A 17,790-nucleotide genomic window follows, 5' to 3' on the forward strand; every position below is an offset into this window, starting at 1 on the left:
GGGTGTAATAGAAGATGTTTTAGTTCAAGTTAATGAATTGGTGTTTCCGGCTGATTTTTATGTTCTTGATATGGAAGATGAATCTATTCCATGCTCCACTCCAATTTTGTTGGGAAGGCCATTCATGAAAACTGCGAGAACTAAAATTGATGTGCATGACGGTACGTTGACCATGGAATTTGATGGGGAAACTATTCGATTTAATATTTTTGAGGCTATGAGATATCCAAGTGATGTGCACGCTGTTTACTCTATTGATGTGTTGGATAGTCTTTCTCAACGAGTTTTAGATTTGCATAGTGAAGATGATTTGGAGGTTGTGTTGAGGGAGCATCTTGTGTTGACCGATGAAGATTTGTCTCATGAGATCATGGATGTCATAACCACACTCAATAGTGGTTTTGACAAGACTTTTAAGAAGGTTGCATTTCTTGATTTGCCGATTTCTAATGAGAAATTGCAGCCATCAATTATTCAAGCTCCTACACTTGAATTGAAGCCTCTTCCGGAGCATCTCAAATATGTTTACTTGGGGAAGAACGAGACACTTCCTGTTATAATTGCAAGAAATCTTAACCAAGGCCAAGAAGACAAATTAATGAGAGTACTCCGAGAGTATAAAACAGCCATTGGTTGGTCTATAGCGGATATTAAGGGGATTAGCCCTTCCATGTGCATGCACCGAATATTACTTGAAGAAGGGTTTAAGCCAACACGTGAGGCGCAACGGAGATTAAACCCACCAATGATGGAAGTTGTGAAGAAGGAGATTCTGAAGCTCCTTAGTGTGGGTGTGATTTACCCAATCTCTGACAGTAAATGGGTGAGTCCAGTTCAAGTGGTACCCAAGAAGTCTGGCATTACTGTGGTGAAGAATAATGAGAATGAGTTGGTTCCAACTCGAGTTCAAACAGGGTGGCGGGTGTGTATTGATTACCGCAAGCTAAATTCGACAACTCGAAAGGATCACTTCCCCCTACCATTCATTGATCAGATGCTCGAGAGATTGGCTGGCCACCCCTATTACTGTTTCTTAGATGGTTATTCGGGGTATAATCAGATTGTCATAGCCCCAGAAGACCAGGAGAAGACGACTTTCACATGTCCCTTTGGCACATTTGCTTTTCGGAGAATGCCATTCGGTTTATGCAACGCTCCTGCTACATTTCAGAGATGTATGGTTAGTATCTTTTCATATTACATTGAGAGCATTATTGAGGTATTCATGGATGATTTCAGTGTATATGGCGATTCATTTGATAAATGCCTGCATAATCTTACTTTGGTTCTCAAACGCTGCATTGAGACCAATCTAGTTTTGAATTGGGAGAAATGCCATTTTATGGTACAGCAGGGGATTGTTTTGGGACATGTTATCTCAGAAAAAGGAATTGAAGTGGACAAGGCCAAAGTTGATCTCATTCGGTCTTTACCACCTCCATCTAGTGTCAAGGAAATACGGTCGTTTCTTGGTCATGCGGGTTTCTATCGACGATTTATAAAGGACTTCTCTAAAATCTCTACGCCACTGTGCAAGCTCCTCCAAAAAGATGTTAAGTTTGAGTTTGATGAAAAGTGTCTACTGGCCTTTAATATATTGAAAGAATCTTTGACTACAGCTCCTATTATCCAGCCACCGAATTGGGAGTTGCCTTTTGAGCTTATGTGTGACGCTAGTGATTATGCAGTGGGTGCAGTCCTAGGGCAGCGGGTTGGTAAGCTTCCTCATGTGATTTACTATGCTTCTAGAACTCTAAATGATGCATAGTTAAATTACTCTACCACTGAGAAGGAACTATTGGCGGTTATCTTTGCTTTGGAGAAGTTTCGTTCTTATTTGATTGGGACGAAAGTAATCATATACACCGACCATGCTGCTCTTAAATATCTACTAGCAAAGAAGGAGGCTAAACCAAGACTTATTCGGTGGATTTTATTGTTACAAGAGTTTGACTTGGAGATAAAAGATAAAAGCGGCTCGGAAAATCTAGTGGCTGATCACTTGAGTCGGTTGATTCGGGAGGAGGAGTTCTTACCATTGCATGAGCGGTTTCCAGATGAGCAACTCCTTGCCATGCAAGAAGTTATTCCTTGGTATGCCGACATTGTAAACTACCTTGCTTCAAAGGAGTTACCAAGTGATCTCACACAAGCACAACGGAACAAGATTAAGCATGATGCTCGCCACTATATATGGGATGAACCTTATCTTTGGAAGCATTGTACTGATCAAATCATTCGTAGGTGTGTACCGGAATCTGAATTTCGTTCCATCCTTGCTTTTTGTCATGCTTATGCTTGTGGTGGCCACTTTGGACCTAAAAGGACAGCTCGTAAGATATTTGACAGCGGTTTCTATTGGCCTACAATTTTCAAAGATGCTTATGCTTATTGTAAGGCATGTGATCGTTGTCAACGAGTTGGTAACATAACGGCCAAGGATCAAATGCCTCAAACTCCCATTTTAATTCTTGAGATCTTTGATGTTTGGGGTATGGATTTCATGGGACCATTCCCATCCTCTTTCGGCTATGAATATATTTTATTGGCGGTAGACTACGTGTCTAAATGGGTGGAAGCGATTGCAACTAGAACGGACAATTCAAAAACAGTAGTGGATTTCATTCGCTCCAACATTTTTGTGCGTTTTGGTACACCTAAGGCTATACTTAGTGATCGAGGCACTCATTTTTGTAACAAGAGTATAGAAGCATTGTTTCGACGCTATAGTGTAACTCACAAGGTAACAGTTGCTTATCATCCACAAGCCAACGGGCAAGCGGAGGTTTCTAATCGTGAAATCAAATTGATCCTTGAGAAAACTGTAAATGCAAACCGGAAAGATTGGAGTACAAGGCTTGATGATGCCTTGTGGGCGTATCGAACGGCATATAAAACACCTATCGGTATGTCACCTTATCGGTTGGTGTATGGTAAACCTTGCCATCTACCGGTGGAGCTAGAGCATAAGGCGTGGTGGGCTGTAAAGAAGTGTAACTTGGACACGGTTGCTGTAGGACAACAAAGAATGCTTCAATTGCATGAGTTAGAAGAAATACGCAATGAAGCATACGAGAGTTCGAAAATCTAGAAGGAGAAAACCAAAGCTTTTCATGACAAACATATTCTTCGGAAGAGCTTTGTGGAAGGTCAGAAAGTTCTCATGTATCACTCTCGCCTTAAACTCTTTCCTGGGAAGTTGAAGTCTCGCTGGTTAGGTCCGTTCATTGTTACTAAGGTTTTTCCTCATGGAGCGGTCGAAGTTGTAAGCCCAAGCACGGGGAAGTCTTTCAAGGTGAATGGCCAGAGACTGAAGCCTTATTATGAGTCAATGGCCAAGGAGGAGCAAGTTCATGTGATGTACCTTGAAGACCCAGTTTATGTTGATGAAGATTGAAGTTCTGAGTCGAGCTAGCGACGTTAAACGTAGCCATCTTTATTGTTTTCAGTTTTAGTTATTTTCTTTATTTTTAATTTTATTTTTATTTTTAAGTTGAACATTTAGTTTTTTCAAATTTTTTCTGTACTCTGATTCTCTCTTTAAACCGTGAAAAACGTGAAAAAAAAAAAAAATGCAGAAAAAGGCATCATGCCGCGGCACATAAAAGTCTTGCCGCGGCACAATACGAAGGCCCGAACCCGAGACCACTGTGTCGCGGCACAGAAAATTGCCTGCCGCGGCATGCTATGCACACCCCCAGGCCGAGAGAAGTCTGCCGCGGCACAGAAAAGTGCTTGCCGCGGCACGTGCAGAACCCCCAAAACTGAGCCTTATGTGCCGCGGCACGTAAAACTCCCTGCCGCGGCACGAGCCCAGTAACTGCTTAAATGCCTATTTTCTTTCCCTTTTCACAATTCCTTCACCCTTCTCCTAAATACAAACCGATTCCCCCCTTCTCTATTCTTCTTCTTCTTCTTCTCTTAAGCCCTAAACACCATTTTCAATCCTAAACACTCTCATCATTCTCACCATTCTCCCATTCCTTAAATACCCTCATCATTTTCCCATTCTCCCTCACCATCTTCATTCATCATACCCATCTACCCATCCTTCATTATACCCATACCCATTCCTTAAAACCAAATCATTTGCCACCCATTCTTCTTCTCTTCAATTCCTACTCATTTGGAAGTCTTTGCAAGGGATCAAGCATCATCAAGCACATTTGCATCATTTTTGGGTTGGATTCAAGGTATTTTTCTCTATTTGCAAGCTTTGATTGAGGTTTATCAACTTCTATTTCCTGTGAGAGTGGACGGGTTTTGTTGGATCTCCTTCTTTGATTTTAATTTCTGTGGTGAAAATGCTTGTATATTGAGTGTATCTACATCTTGGGGGTAGTTGATCAAGCCATACACTTGTGATCTCTGAAGTTTAAACTGTGCACTCTACATGTTCGATGAAATGCCACAGTGAGTTGAATAGTCAGATTTGAGCGTGTTACATCTTCTGCTTTGTGCTGTGCCATTAATTATTACTCATTACCACTTTGAAGGCGTTAATCCTCAATTATTGCCTGTGATATAATGTCGAGCAAGAGATCACGCACTGACCATGCAGGCCCGTCTACCACAGCCAAAGTCAAGTATGATGCAAAGAAATTCACTTCAAAAGAAGCGTTTGAAAGCTGCAAGGATGCCATTGATAAGAAGAAGGCATGGGTGGCAGAACGGGGCTTTGATCTAGACATGCATCATCCTTACCCAAGGTTGATGAGTATCATCGAGCAGAGGGGTTGGCAAAGACTGTGTGCCCAACCACAGCCCGCGGTTGTTTCGATTGTTCGTGAGTTCTATGCTAATGCAATCGACCGCAAGAATTTACAGGTAATGGTTAGGGGTGTTTCCGTTACCTATCCTGCCTCTGCCATTAACCGTTACTATGGCTTGCCAGACATTCCCAATGACGAATTTAATGCTTCTGAATCAAATCTGGACCCTAATGCCATTATCCAAGCTATTGGCATTCAAGGAGCACGGTGGAGGGCGACAGAGAATGCCTTGTCACACAAACTGGAGTCCAAGTATATGGACTATGAACTTAAGGCATGGCATCGTTTTGTTGGGGCAAAACTATTCCCAACAAAACATTTTGGAACAGTTGATTTGGTCTGTGGGAATTTGTTGAGGGCTATTATGACCAACGAGACTATTGACGTTGGCAAGATCATTCACGCCTCTATTCTGAAGAGTATGGCTAGCACACAGTACGGGTTCTACCATCCTTCATTAATCACAGACTTATGCAAGAAAGCCGGTGTGCGCTGGAATGATAATGAAGAGGTCATAAACCCAATGCATATCATTGACAGGAATACTATTCAGCGGTTTGACAAACCCGCAGCCACATCTTCTGAGCAACCTGCATCTTCTTCACATGCACCTGTGCAGCCTCACACAGGCCGATCCAGGTCACTTACTGATCAGGTTGCCGCCATGGAGACGGAACTTTACCGAGCTCGCATTGACATGCGAGCATATCATGATGAAATGGTGGCCCACAACCAACGGATGATGGAGATTGCTGCTTATCAAGACCTATGCTTCAGGATGCAGCAAACCTATTTAGGGGCGGATATGTCTGCATTCCCACCGGCCCCAAATTGGTTGCCACCTTATCCTCCAGCTGTTCCAGTACAGCCGAGTAACACTCAGGAATATGGAGATGCTGATGAAGCAGCTGGCACAGAGGAGTTCAACTATGATGAGGATGACACTTTTAGTCGCAACTGATGAGGGAGTTTTCTTTTTTCGTATTTTCTTATTTTTCTTTTATTTTCTTTTCTTTTATTTTCTTTTCTTATTTTTCTTTTATTTACTGTTCTTGTCTCAATTTGTACTTATCTCCATTGAGGACAATGTTCAATTTAAGTGTGGGGGACGGGTAACAAATTGTTATTGTTTGTCTGGTTAATTGTCTTTGTTTATAAGTGTTTGTGTGTGTGTTGTTTTGTCTTGTGTCTTGGGCTGGTCTTATTGAATGCAATGGTCGATGATGAGTTTATGAGTGACACTAAACTTGAATGCTAGAAGATGATGGATAGATTATGATTCGTGTGATTGACTCCTGTTTTGATGACTACTTGAATTTGTGATTTAAATAGCGATTTATTACAGTTAGATTGGCTACTTACTTGTGTTAGGAATAGTTTATGCATGTCGAAAAAAAAAAAGAAAAAGAAAGAAATATAGATATATTCAACTTAGCCCCCGCCACTTTAGAACACACTAGTAAATTGCTTGAGGCGAAATCATAAGTGCACAGAATTAGGAAAATGATAAAGGCAATTTCTTTGGATCGTTTGAGCCTTTCAAGCCTACCTTATCAACAATGTATCCTTAGTTCCCTGTTTTGGGCCTTATTGACCATATATTTTTTCGATGAAAACTCATTACTTAACCCTAAACTTCTTTCTTTTTCTTTATCTGTGTTGATAACCCATTGCACCATGGCTTAGCTAGTTAAATTTCTACTATGGGATGAGAGGTTATATGAAAAAAAAAAAAAAGAGAAGAAAGAAAGAAAAAAAAAAAAAGAGAAGTATAGTAAGAGTTTCTGTATATGATGTGGTTATAAGTGTAAAGATCTCCTATTTATTCCCAAGAAATATGTTAAAAGCAAAAAGAGAAAAAGAAAAGAAATTTGTTTTCTTGCATGAAAATAAGTGTGGGGGAAAATAGAGAGATCAACAATGTATGAAGTTTATGAGGGAATTGTTGAAGAAGATCCAAAGTAGAAATAGAAAAAGTATATATTAGGTATGCTATGGTGCAATATGAGCCTAAAATGTATCTTTCTCATCTACCCTGTACCCTAGCCATCCATTATAAGCTGATAAAGACCTTTTGATTCTTGATTCTGTGTGTTTATATTAGTGGAGAGTAATTGGTTAGTGTCTATGGAGTGGTTGCCCTTTATATATATATTCATTTTCTGATGAGGGGCTAGTTTGCTTAAAAAATTTGAATAAAACGACATGTATAAATTCATCTTGATTCAAGTGAACTGGTAAGTATGACTGTTATAACTCGTGGTTTAAGGCAAATTTCAAGTGGTTCATCAATTTGGGAGTTGAAAATCTGATGGTTATGAAATTCAAAGTCACTATAGCATAATATTTTAGTGAAATTCTCTGAGACAATCATCGTATTCAGTGAGACCGCCTCTGTGTTAGTTTTTAGTTTTGTTTAGAGTCTAGTGGGTTTGCTAAGGGACTAGCAAAGTTTAAGTGTGGGGGAATTTGATAAGTATATTTTTGTATAAAGTTTACCTTTCTACTTATCAGATTTTGTGTTCATAAGTAGTGTGTTTGGGGATAGTTAGAATCGTTTTGTTAATTTGATTCATTTAATCTAAATTATTATTTTTAAGGATAATTGTATATTTTTGATGATTTTTGGTTGAATGATGATTTTGTAGGATTCTAACCATTGGAGTAAAGTGTTAAAGAGGAGAAAAATCGAGAAAAGAACAAAAGTACAGAAATCTGAAAGCTTGCCGCTACAGGGAAAAGTCCCTGCCGCTACGAGGGAAATCAGAAAGGTCCTTGCCGCTACAGAGAAAAGTCCCTGCCGCTACAAGAGAAACAGAGAGTCTCGTGCCGCGGCAAGGAAAGTTGCATACCGCGGCACGCAAAGCCCATATCGCATATCTGAAGCCTCGTGCCGCGGCAAGGAAATATGGCTGCCGCGGCACGCGTTAAAATTCAAATCCAAATTCGATTTTTCTTAATTTTTAGACGGGAAATAAAAGGGGGATTAGGTCATATTCGTGAAGGAAGTTTTAGATACACGATTTTAGAGAGAGGAACACAGAGAGAGCGGAGGAGAAGAAGGAGGATCGCATTCAACCTTTTCAATAGTTTTCTTCTTCTCTAAACTCTTTTATTCTTTGATTCTGGTTATGTTTTTAATCATGATTGTTGGCTAAGTTTCTTTTAGGTTAAGGGTTATTCAAAACCCAGACATGAATGTTTGATTTGAGATGTGAATATTGTTCTTGATTTCCATAATGTTAAATTGCTTCTATTCTTCTATGCCTATTGTATGAAATATTGTGATTCCTTGTTAGGGTGTACAACTAATTAGGGCTTGCATTATTTTACTGTCATCTTAGAATTTCTATTCACCTAATAGTTTAGGATTCTAAGTGTTTGTGATAAATTGCAATTGATGATGTGGTCAAAAACATTGTTGATTGTGATGAAGAATAGAACCTAGGTTAAATGAATTAAATGCTTCATTGATTTATTGCCTAGATTAACCTATCTCCACTGTTGTTAATGCTTTTACTAAATTAAATGAATCGTATGCTTAATAGGTTTGTTGTTTGGTAAAAAGAATTAATTATTGAGCGCTTAGCCGTAATTGATTGTGATAGGGAGATTGAGATAATTGACTGCTTAAGCGTTATCTGTAGGGTTAATAGTTTAATTGGGAATCGGAATAATATTCATTATTGATATAATTGCATGACTGTCTGAGGTGGAGAATAATTCTTAACCATCTTTAAAATCGTTGTTAATCTCTTCTTGCTATCAATTGTTTTCTTAATTTTTGCTTTTACTTTTACTTTCCAAAACCCCCCTTTCCAATTTAACTTTGTTAAGCTTTTGTGAATAATAAACTGAATATAGTTCCCTTGGGTTCGACCTCTATTTGCCGTTATACTAAATAATTGGTTTGAGAGTAAATAAAATATTTGTTAAATTTGGTACGCAATACGACACGCATCAACAAGTCTAACACTATTTAAAGTACACAGTGTAACGATCCTGGATTAGGAGGACGTTACATACTCTCTTCGGTAAGTTATCTTTTACGAATTGATAGGCTCCCTGATTCTTTGCTAACTTTTTATTTCTTTATTTCCAACATCAATTTTTAATTGCAGGTCTTCTTAACCTCCGTTTAGCATAATTGTATCCTGAACCATGAGGTTGCAACGAGAAAGGTGTATGCCCAAGAGGATAGAGATGCACAGCTCAAGGCAGATGACGATCTTAAAAAGGCTCGAGTGGATCTGGAAGCGGCCCGGAGGGAGGTGGAAGCTAGAGATGTGGAGATTAAGAGGGTCCAAGAGCTGGACACCAAGATGGAAGTGACCCAAAAGAAGGTGGAGGCCAGAGATATGGAGATCAAGAGGGTCTTGGAGCTAAACGCCAAGCTAGAGAAGGACAAGAAGATGACTTTCGAGTTCAACGAGAGTGAGAAAGCTCGTCTTCTTGAAGAGTTTAGGACCAAAAAAGACCACACCGTCGACATGGCGATGAATCGAAGCTGGGCCAACAATCTTGACCTCGACACCAACATTCTATTCACCAAGGAGACCAAGTTTGTCACCAGATGGCAAGCTCGACTGGAGGAGGAAGAGGCCAGGCTCGATGTTGAAGACGCAGCGTAGATCACCGAGCAAGTCAGGACCATGGTTGATGGGGCTGCTAATCCTTAAAGTCTAACTCATGGCCTGCGACCCATTTTTGTTTCCCTTGTAATTATATATATTTTTTATGCCCTTGGAGCAGAGACAATTATAACTCAAAGGTTGAGTTATTTGACAAGTTTATGTTTTAAAGGTAGTTTATTTTTTATGCTTAAATCTCTTTCTTGAAATCTTTATTCATACTATCTACCTTCATCGTTTTTTCCTTTATCGCACACTTAATATTTCTAACTTTGAAATATTTCCAGCATGTCATAAACTACTTTTTGTATTTGTTTATCTATACAAATATTGTCATGCTTAAGTTCGAATTTCCATGTATTTATACATAGTTCATTCGATTGCACATTTTTTGACCTCGTTATCCTCAAAATCGAATATTATTTTTACCGCTTATTTTCATTATGAAATACTTATTGGCATGTAACCTCGTTAGTCCAATTATTTCTCACTTATTTATAGTAACTTTTCATCATCCTCGAGTATGGCCTTGAGGTTGCGAGGTTGAAACTTATTTGCAAAAATTTCCAGCTCTGTCTCGACTTATATATTTTTGTTGGTTTATCTAGAATTCCAACTTTTAATCATGTCGATTAGAATTTTCTGGTTCATTCCAGACTTGTTTAGTTTGTGTTTGGTTAAAAATCCATACACTTTGAATAATTTTATTTTCGAGCTCATGGTATTGTATACCACTCATGCCCCATTAATATCCTTTGATTGAAATCTTAGGTTATTGAATTTTGAAAGCTTGCAAAAAGTACAACAATAAAAATACAAAAAATTTGTATACAAATCAGTTTTTTATTGATAAAAATAAAAAATTAAGTACAAGCTTGGTTACAAATGAATAAGCACCATTCCTACATTACTAATAATAAGGGCGTAGATGTTCACCATTCCAAGCTCGTGGTACCAATTCTCCATTTAATATCGCTAGTTTATAAACACCAGGTCGAATAATGGATTCAATTTAGTATGGTCCTTCCTAATTAGGCCCGAGCACGACTGTCAAGGGGTCTCGTGTGGCGAAAGACTCGTGTCTGAGCACCGAATCTCCCAATCCAAATTTTTTGTTTCGAACCCTCTTGTTGAAGTATCTTGTAGCCTTTTGCTGGTATGCAACGTTCTTAAGTTGGGATTCATCTAGTTTTTCTTCAATTAGGTCTAGAGTTTTTTCGATTTGGGATTGGTTTGAGATCTGGTTGTACGCCTCACGTCTGATTGTTGGGGTTTCGACCTTAATAGGCAGCATAGCTTCGCAATCGTAAGATAGGGAGAAGGGGGTATGTCCTGTTGAAGTTTGAGTTGTCGTTCTGTAGCCCCATATGACTTGTGGTAATAATTCTGGCCATTTTCCTTTAGCTTCTTCAAACCTTCTATTAATAGAGCTCTTCAGAGTTTTGTTCACTGCTTTAACCTGGTCATTTGCTTGTGGATGGGCTACTGAGGAAAAACTTTTGATTCTCATTCTTTTTGTAGAACTGTGTAAACAGTTCGCTATCGAACTGAGTTTCGTTGTTTGATACTATTTTCCTTGGTACCCTATATCTGCAAATTATATTCTTAATCACGAAGTCCACAACTTTCTTTAAGGTGATAGTGGCCAAAGGTTCTGCCTCGGTTCAGTTCGTAAAGTAATCAACAACAACTACAACATATTTTACTCTTCTTTTTCTTGTTGGTAGGGATCCTATAAGGTCAATTCCCCATACTGTGAATGGCCACGAGGAGCTCATCATGGTGAACTCGGTTGGTAGAGCTCGCGGGATTGAAGTGAACCGCTGACACTTGTCACAATGCTTGACGTATTCGAATGATTTCGCTTTAATTGTAGGCCAGAAGTATCCTTGCCTAATCACCTTTTTTAATAGACTATGCCCCCCAATGTGGTCTCCGCAAAATCCTTCATGAATTTCTTCTAAAAAATTTATCGCTTCAGGTGGGGTTGCACACCTAAGCAATGGCATAAATATCACATTTTGTACAATTTTCCCTTCAAGATAATGTACCTTGGTATCTTGTACATGAGTTTTCTAGCCTCGTTCCAGTCTGCTGAGAGGCTCTTAGTTTTGAGGTAGTCAATTACGGGACTCATCCAGGTTGTTTGCGAGTCAATCATGTTGACGTCTTCTTCTTCAGGCTCGACCATGCTTGTGATCGGTAGGAACTTGACCGTCACCACATTGAGTGTATCAATCTCCTTGGTTGTGGCGAGCCTATTTAAAGCATCTGTATTTGATTTTTTCTCCAACGAAACTTGTTCAATGCTGTAGAACTCGAATTGCCCGACCGCTGCTTTGACCTTCTCCAAGTACGCTGCCATTTTGATTCACTGAGCTTCGTATTCTCCTAAAACCTGGTTGACAACCAACTGGATGGCTTTTGCTTTAAGCTCGAAAGCTATCCGAAGTCCTGCTGGTAGTGCTTGGTATTTAGCCTCGTTATTTGATGCCTCGAACCCAAACCGTAAGGCTGAGTGTAGCATCTTGAAATTTTACTTAGCTAGATAGTAATAGTAGTAGTAGTAGCAGTAGCAGTAGTAGTAGTAGCTTGTAGTATTTTAGTTTTTGTGGATATTGGTTCAAGCGTGGATTTAGTTGGAAACTCATAGAATAGTTATGGATTTTATAAGTTTAACCTATAGTTTAGAAATATTAATTATAACATAAGGTTTGATTAATATAGCTGGTCCTAGAAATATTATTCATTATAACCTAAGGTTTAGATAAAATAATTAAGAGCGTGACACTTGTCATAAGCATGTTTATTAAGGATTTAAGGATTTTAGATGAATAGTTTAATAAAAGATAGATCTAGAAGCTCTAGAACCTTCCAGTAGCTGTTAGGATTACGTTTTACTAAGTCAAGGTTGTTTTAACAAAATTTAAATGATGAAAGTATGCAAAAACATGTTTAAAATATCAGCGTATGCCGATATATCGCAGCTATAGGGGTCGATATGTCGCCTACGGAAGATACGGAAAACACATCAATTTTGCACGAACGAAACCACAGAAGCTCGGGCCATAGGTAAGGGCAATATATCGCCTAGGGTAGGTGATATATCGGCTCCTAGAGTCATTTCTGAAACTTTGTGGATTTAAATTAGAAACAACCCTCAACCACTTGGACTTCCTCTTGAACGTTTTTGACCGAGTTCTGGGCATCTTTTGAACTGAAAATTCAAATATATTCATTTATTTATTCATTTTAAAAGGGGTTAGTTTCACTCCTTGAACTCTATAAATAGGACCTAGTACTCAACCATTTCATTCATCATCTAAGCATTCTTCAGAGCCTCCAAGTTGCTAAGTTTATTCTAGAGAGAAAACACTAGGGTTTGGGATTTAAAAGCTTTTCAATCTAAGATTTACAAACACTTGGGAAGTAAGATAGAGTGACATTTCGGTATCGAGATGTAGATCAGAGTTCTAGATCATTCAAGGTATTCTTATCCTCAGATTTGGTTCATCATAGTTCTTTTATTTTCTTTCATTCTCTTTCAAATCCTAACTCATTATTATGGCTTTTGGTTAGGTGTTTAAGTTTCCTGAATCTTAAGGTTTTCGGTAAGTTTCGATCTTGATGGTTTAGATCTCTTTTTCATCTCTATTTCTTTAGAAACTCGTGGTTCTTATTGTTGATGTTAAGAGTTTTCCAATCCCGTTCTTGTCTCCAATATCCCAGTTTTTGGTAAGGAAAATAGGTTAGATTATATGTGTTATGATATGTTTATATGCTATGATATGTTATGTGTTGTGTATATATGTATGAATATGTTTTTAGTCGCTTGGGGCTTATAGTTGCTTAGATAGCAAACCCCAAGATTTTTATCATTATCGTGGTTTAGAGTTATGATTTACCCTACCTCGATTAGTAGACTGAGGACCTAGATGGGTTATCATATACTATTTTGTGATCTAACATACCTTAATTAGTAGACTGAGGACCTAGATGATTTTATCACATGCCACGGTAATGAGTTAATGACCATTAATATTGTAGTCCTATATGATATACGTTTTTATGTCATATGTTTTATAGTATATGTTGTATGATATAGTCTTATGATTTATGGTATATGTTTTTAGTAGATTTTCCTTGCTGGGCATTAGGCTCATTCTTTTTTTTAGATGGTGCAGGAAAATAAACTTGGAAGGCGGGATGGATTCGTGGCAGCTTGACATGTGTATTGGGGATAAATTGATTAAATGGACTACTGGAAGATCGAGGATGACGTTGTTTCAAGTCTTTTAATTTATGTTCTTATGTGTTTCCACACTTAGTTTTAAACAATTAATTAAAGATTATGTTTTCTTTATGTTTTTATGTATTAAACAATGGGATCCCATACCATATTTTGTATTCTGTACCGTATTTTGAATTTCTAATAAAGTTTTAAAGATTTTATGTATGTATGTATGTATTCCAAAATAGTAGCTACGTCTTAGTAGTTTTAATGGTCCGAGGTCTTAGAATTAGTCGGGTCATTACACTGAATGAAAACGATTTCCAGTCGGAGTGATCAAGATAATTCCTGCCCCCTGGTACGTTCTCATTTGAAGGCCCGTCGACATAAAGTCTCCACAGCTTGCGAGTTGGAGTTATGACGTCCTCATTGGTGTTCCCCGTACACTCAACTATGAAATCCGCGAGGGCTTATCCTTTGATTGTCGTTCTTGGGTGGTATGTGATCTCGAATTGTCCGAGTTCAATCGCCCATTTTAATAGTCTTCCGGATGCCTTAGGTTTCGACAACACCTGTCTCAATGGCTGATCAGTCAGTACGTGTATAGGATGTGCTTAAAAGTAAGGTCTGAGTTTTTGAGATGCATGAATCAAGCATAAGGCTAGCTTTACCATTAACATATATCTCGACTATGCCCCTAGTAACCTTTTACTAACATAGTAAACAGGTTTTCGTACCTTCTTATCCTCCCGAACAAGTACTGTGCTGATTGCATGCTCGATTGTGGTGAGGTATAAATACAATATTTTCCCTGTGATTGGCTTGGATAAGATTGGTGGTTCAGCGATGTGCTTTTTAAGGGCTTAAAAAGCAAGCTCGCACTCGTCTGACCATTCAAATTTCTTGCCCACTTTCAAAAGATTAAGGAACGGAAGGCATCTGTCTGTAGATTTCGATATGAACCTACATAAGGCTGCCATTCGTCTAGTTAAACTCTGGACATCTTTATGTTTTCTAGGTGAGGGCATATTGATTAATTCCTTGATCTTATCTGGGTTTTCCACTATGCCGCGAGCATTTACTATGAATCCGAGAAACTTTCCCGAGGATACTTCAAATGAGTATTTTTGTGAGTTAAGTCTCATGTTGTATTTTTAGAGTATCACAAATCATTCTATGAGATCATCAACATGGTTACAATTATGTTTGAACTTGACCAGCATGTCGTCCACATAAACCTCCATGTTGTTCCCTATTTACTCGACAAACATCTTATTTGCCAATCTTTGATATGTGGCTTCGATGTTCTTGAGCCTGAAAGGCATCACATTGTAAGAGTACCAACCTTTATCGGTCATAAAGCTTGTATGTTCCTGATCGGGTGCATGCATGGCTATCTAGTTATATCCAGAATACGAATCCATGAACGACATGATGCCGTGACCCGTGGTAACATGTACGAGCTGATCAATTCGAGGTAGGGGAAATCAATCTTTTGGACATGCCTTGTTGAGGTCTGAATAATCAATGCAAGTTTGCCACTTGCCATTGAGCTTCATAACTAACATGGGATTGACTATTCGATCGGGATAGAAATCATCTTGGATAAATTGATTTTCCTTCAGCCTTTCGAACTCCTCTTTCAAGGCTTTCTTCATTTCATCATCGATGAGCCTTCTTTTTTTTTTTTGGTGGGAAGCCTTTGTCTATGTTGAGTGCATGACTTATAATGTTTGGGCTGATTACTATCTCGCATCCTTTGGAAGGTTCTTCCCTATCTTTACCACCCTTGTGGTATCCTTTTCATCGAGCTCTACGTCCTTGAGCTCTTCGATTGATCTGAGATCAACCCTATCCTCTTTTATCCTAGGGTCGATCTCTTCTTCGACCTCATACACTGGCTCGCTTATTTCTCGGATGAACACAAGCGCTTGTGCACTTGTTTGGCCCTTCCTTCTCATTGAGATGTTGCAGCATTCTCGGGTGGCTAGCTGGTTTCCTTTCAGCGTCCCAATGCCACTAGGTGTTGGGAATTTGATGGCCAAGTGCCTCACAGATGAAATTTCCCCCAGTCCAATCAAGGCTGGTCTTCCGAGCAGTACATTGTAGGCCGAAGGGGTGTCTACCACTATGAACTCCACTATCTTGGTTACCGAGACTGGGTAATATCCCAAGGTCACTAGGAGCTCGATAGATCCCGCACTGGCTATTCCTTCCCTTGAAAATCCATACAACGTCGTCGCACAGGCTTTTAGGTCTCGCACAGAGAGTCCCATGTTTTCCCAGGTGACCTTATAGAGGATATTGACCGAGCTCCCATTATCTATTAGGACTCGACACACCCTTTTATTGGCGAGATGGAAGGTAATGACCAAAGGGTCATTATGGGGGAATTGGACGTGCAAGGCATCTTCTTTAGTGAATGTAATGGGTTGGGTTTCAACCCTCTGTTGTTTCAGAGCTCAGGGTTCAAATTTGTAGGGAGATCCGTCCCCCATCTTGAGCTCGTTGACATATCTCTTCTGGGCATTTCTGCCCGACTCAACGATATGCGGTCCTCCGGTGATGGTTACTACATCTTCCCCATCGATTGGGGGAGGTCTGTTATCCTCCCTTGTGTGTGAGGCTGTATTCTATTGGGCAGGCTATGTAGGGGTTGCCTTTTGCCCAGACGAAGCTTAGGTCGGATTCCTGTTCCTAACATACTGCCCAAAGTATCGTCTCGAGATCAAACCTTCGATCTCGTCTTTTAACTGTTTGCATTCATCGGTGGTATGACCAATGTCCGTATGGAATTTGAAAAATTTATTGGTATCCCTTTTAGATTTTTGATTTTGCATCGGAGTAGGTCGTTTGAACGGGACCTAGTTTTCGTTTGCAACAAAAATATTCTCCTGAGTATCAGTGAGCTTGGTATAGACTGTATAAATGGAGAAGTATTTATCTCCTTTTTTCTTCTTACCCCCATTAGCCTCCGAGTTATTCCCGTCATTCTTCTTTCTCTTTGAAGGGTATCTCCTAAGGGCTGCGATATGGAGGGCGTAGCTGAGGTAGAGGTTGAGTTAACGTTTGTCATTGTAGTTATTATAGGCTGAGAAGTCAGCTTTAATGTCGACCTCACCTCTTATACATTGGCAAACCTCTGAGCCCGATTGTTGAACTCGGTTATTATCCTCACGGGTTTCCTTTGCATGTCATCCCAAAGGGGACTCCCTAGCAATACTCTAGCTCGTACTGCCATGAGATAACCACTGTCATCGACATTTTGAGCTCGTGCCACTTCTATGTTGAATCTTGCCAGGTAGCTTTTTAATGACTCTCCTGGCTGCTGCCTAACATTAGTTAATGCTGAGGCCTCAGGCTTGACACTCTTTATAGCCTAGAATTTCTTCTTAAACTCTTTAGTTAGTTGTTCCCATGACGAGATCGAGTGTCTCCGAAACTTGTCGAACCAGTTTTTTGCTGGTCCAGTGAGTGTGGTTGGGAAGAGCATACAGCTTAGCTCGTATCCGACATTGCTGGCTCGTATTATTGTGTTAAACGTACTCAAGTGGCTATATGGGTCAGAAGTTCCATCGAAGGGTGCAACATGGGGTATCTTAAATCCATAAGGAAATGGAGTGTTTGATATGTGAGGAGCAAAAGGCTTGAGCTCCTCATCAGAGTCGCCAGCCTTGTCCTTATTTCTTTCTTCTTGAAGGAGCTTGAATGCTCTTTCAAGCTTGTATGCCTTGTTTTTCCCACGGGCTGATTAGCAAGCTGAGCCGCAGCCTAATCATGATTATCTCGTGGACATCCCCAAAACCGGAGCTTCCGTCATAAGGTCGTACCTTCTTAGATCGAGATAACCCAAGGGTTCGCCAAGCTTGCCTAAGAACTGAGTCCGGACTCTTCAGGCCGAAGGTCGAGTTAGGTATCCAGATCGTGATACAAGCTGGACCTGGAGACTATGACCCTTTGTAAAGTCAACACACACAAGGTAAACGTGCATATATCAGACATCACGTGTCTGATATGCCCCTGACTTCTCGGACACGCAGCAGGAACGTGCGTATTTAGACACCCACGACTGGGTTGGGCCATGCGGCCCATTATCTCCTTACCTATTGATTTGACCACACTTATGTGTCAGGTTTAGGAATTAATCATGAATGTC

The sequence above is a fragment of the Humulus lupulus genome, chromosome 4 (genome assembly GCF_963169125.1).
Source record: "Humulus lupulus chromosome 4, drHumLupu1.1, whole genome shotgun sequence".
Taxonomy (NCBI): Eukaryota; Viridiplantae; Streptophyta; class Magnoliopsida; order Rosales; family Cannabaceae; genus Humulus; species Humulus lupulus.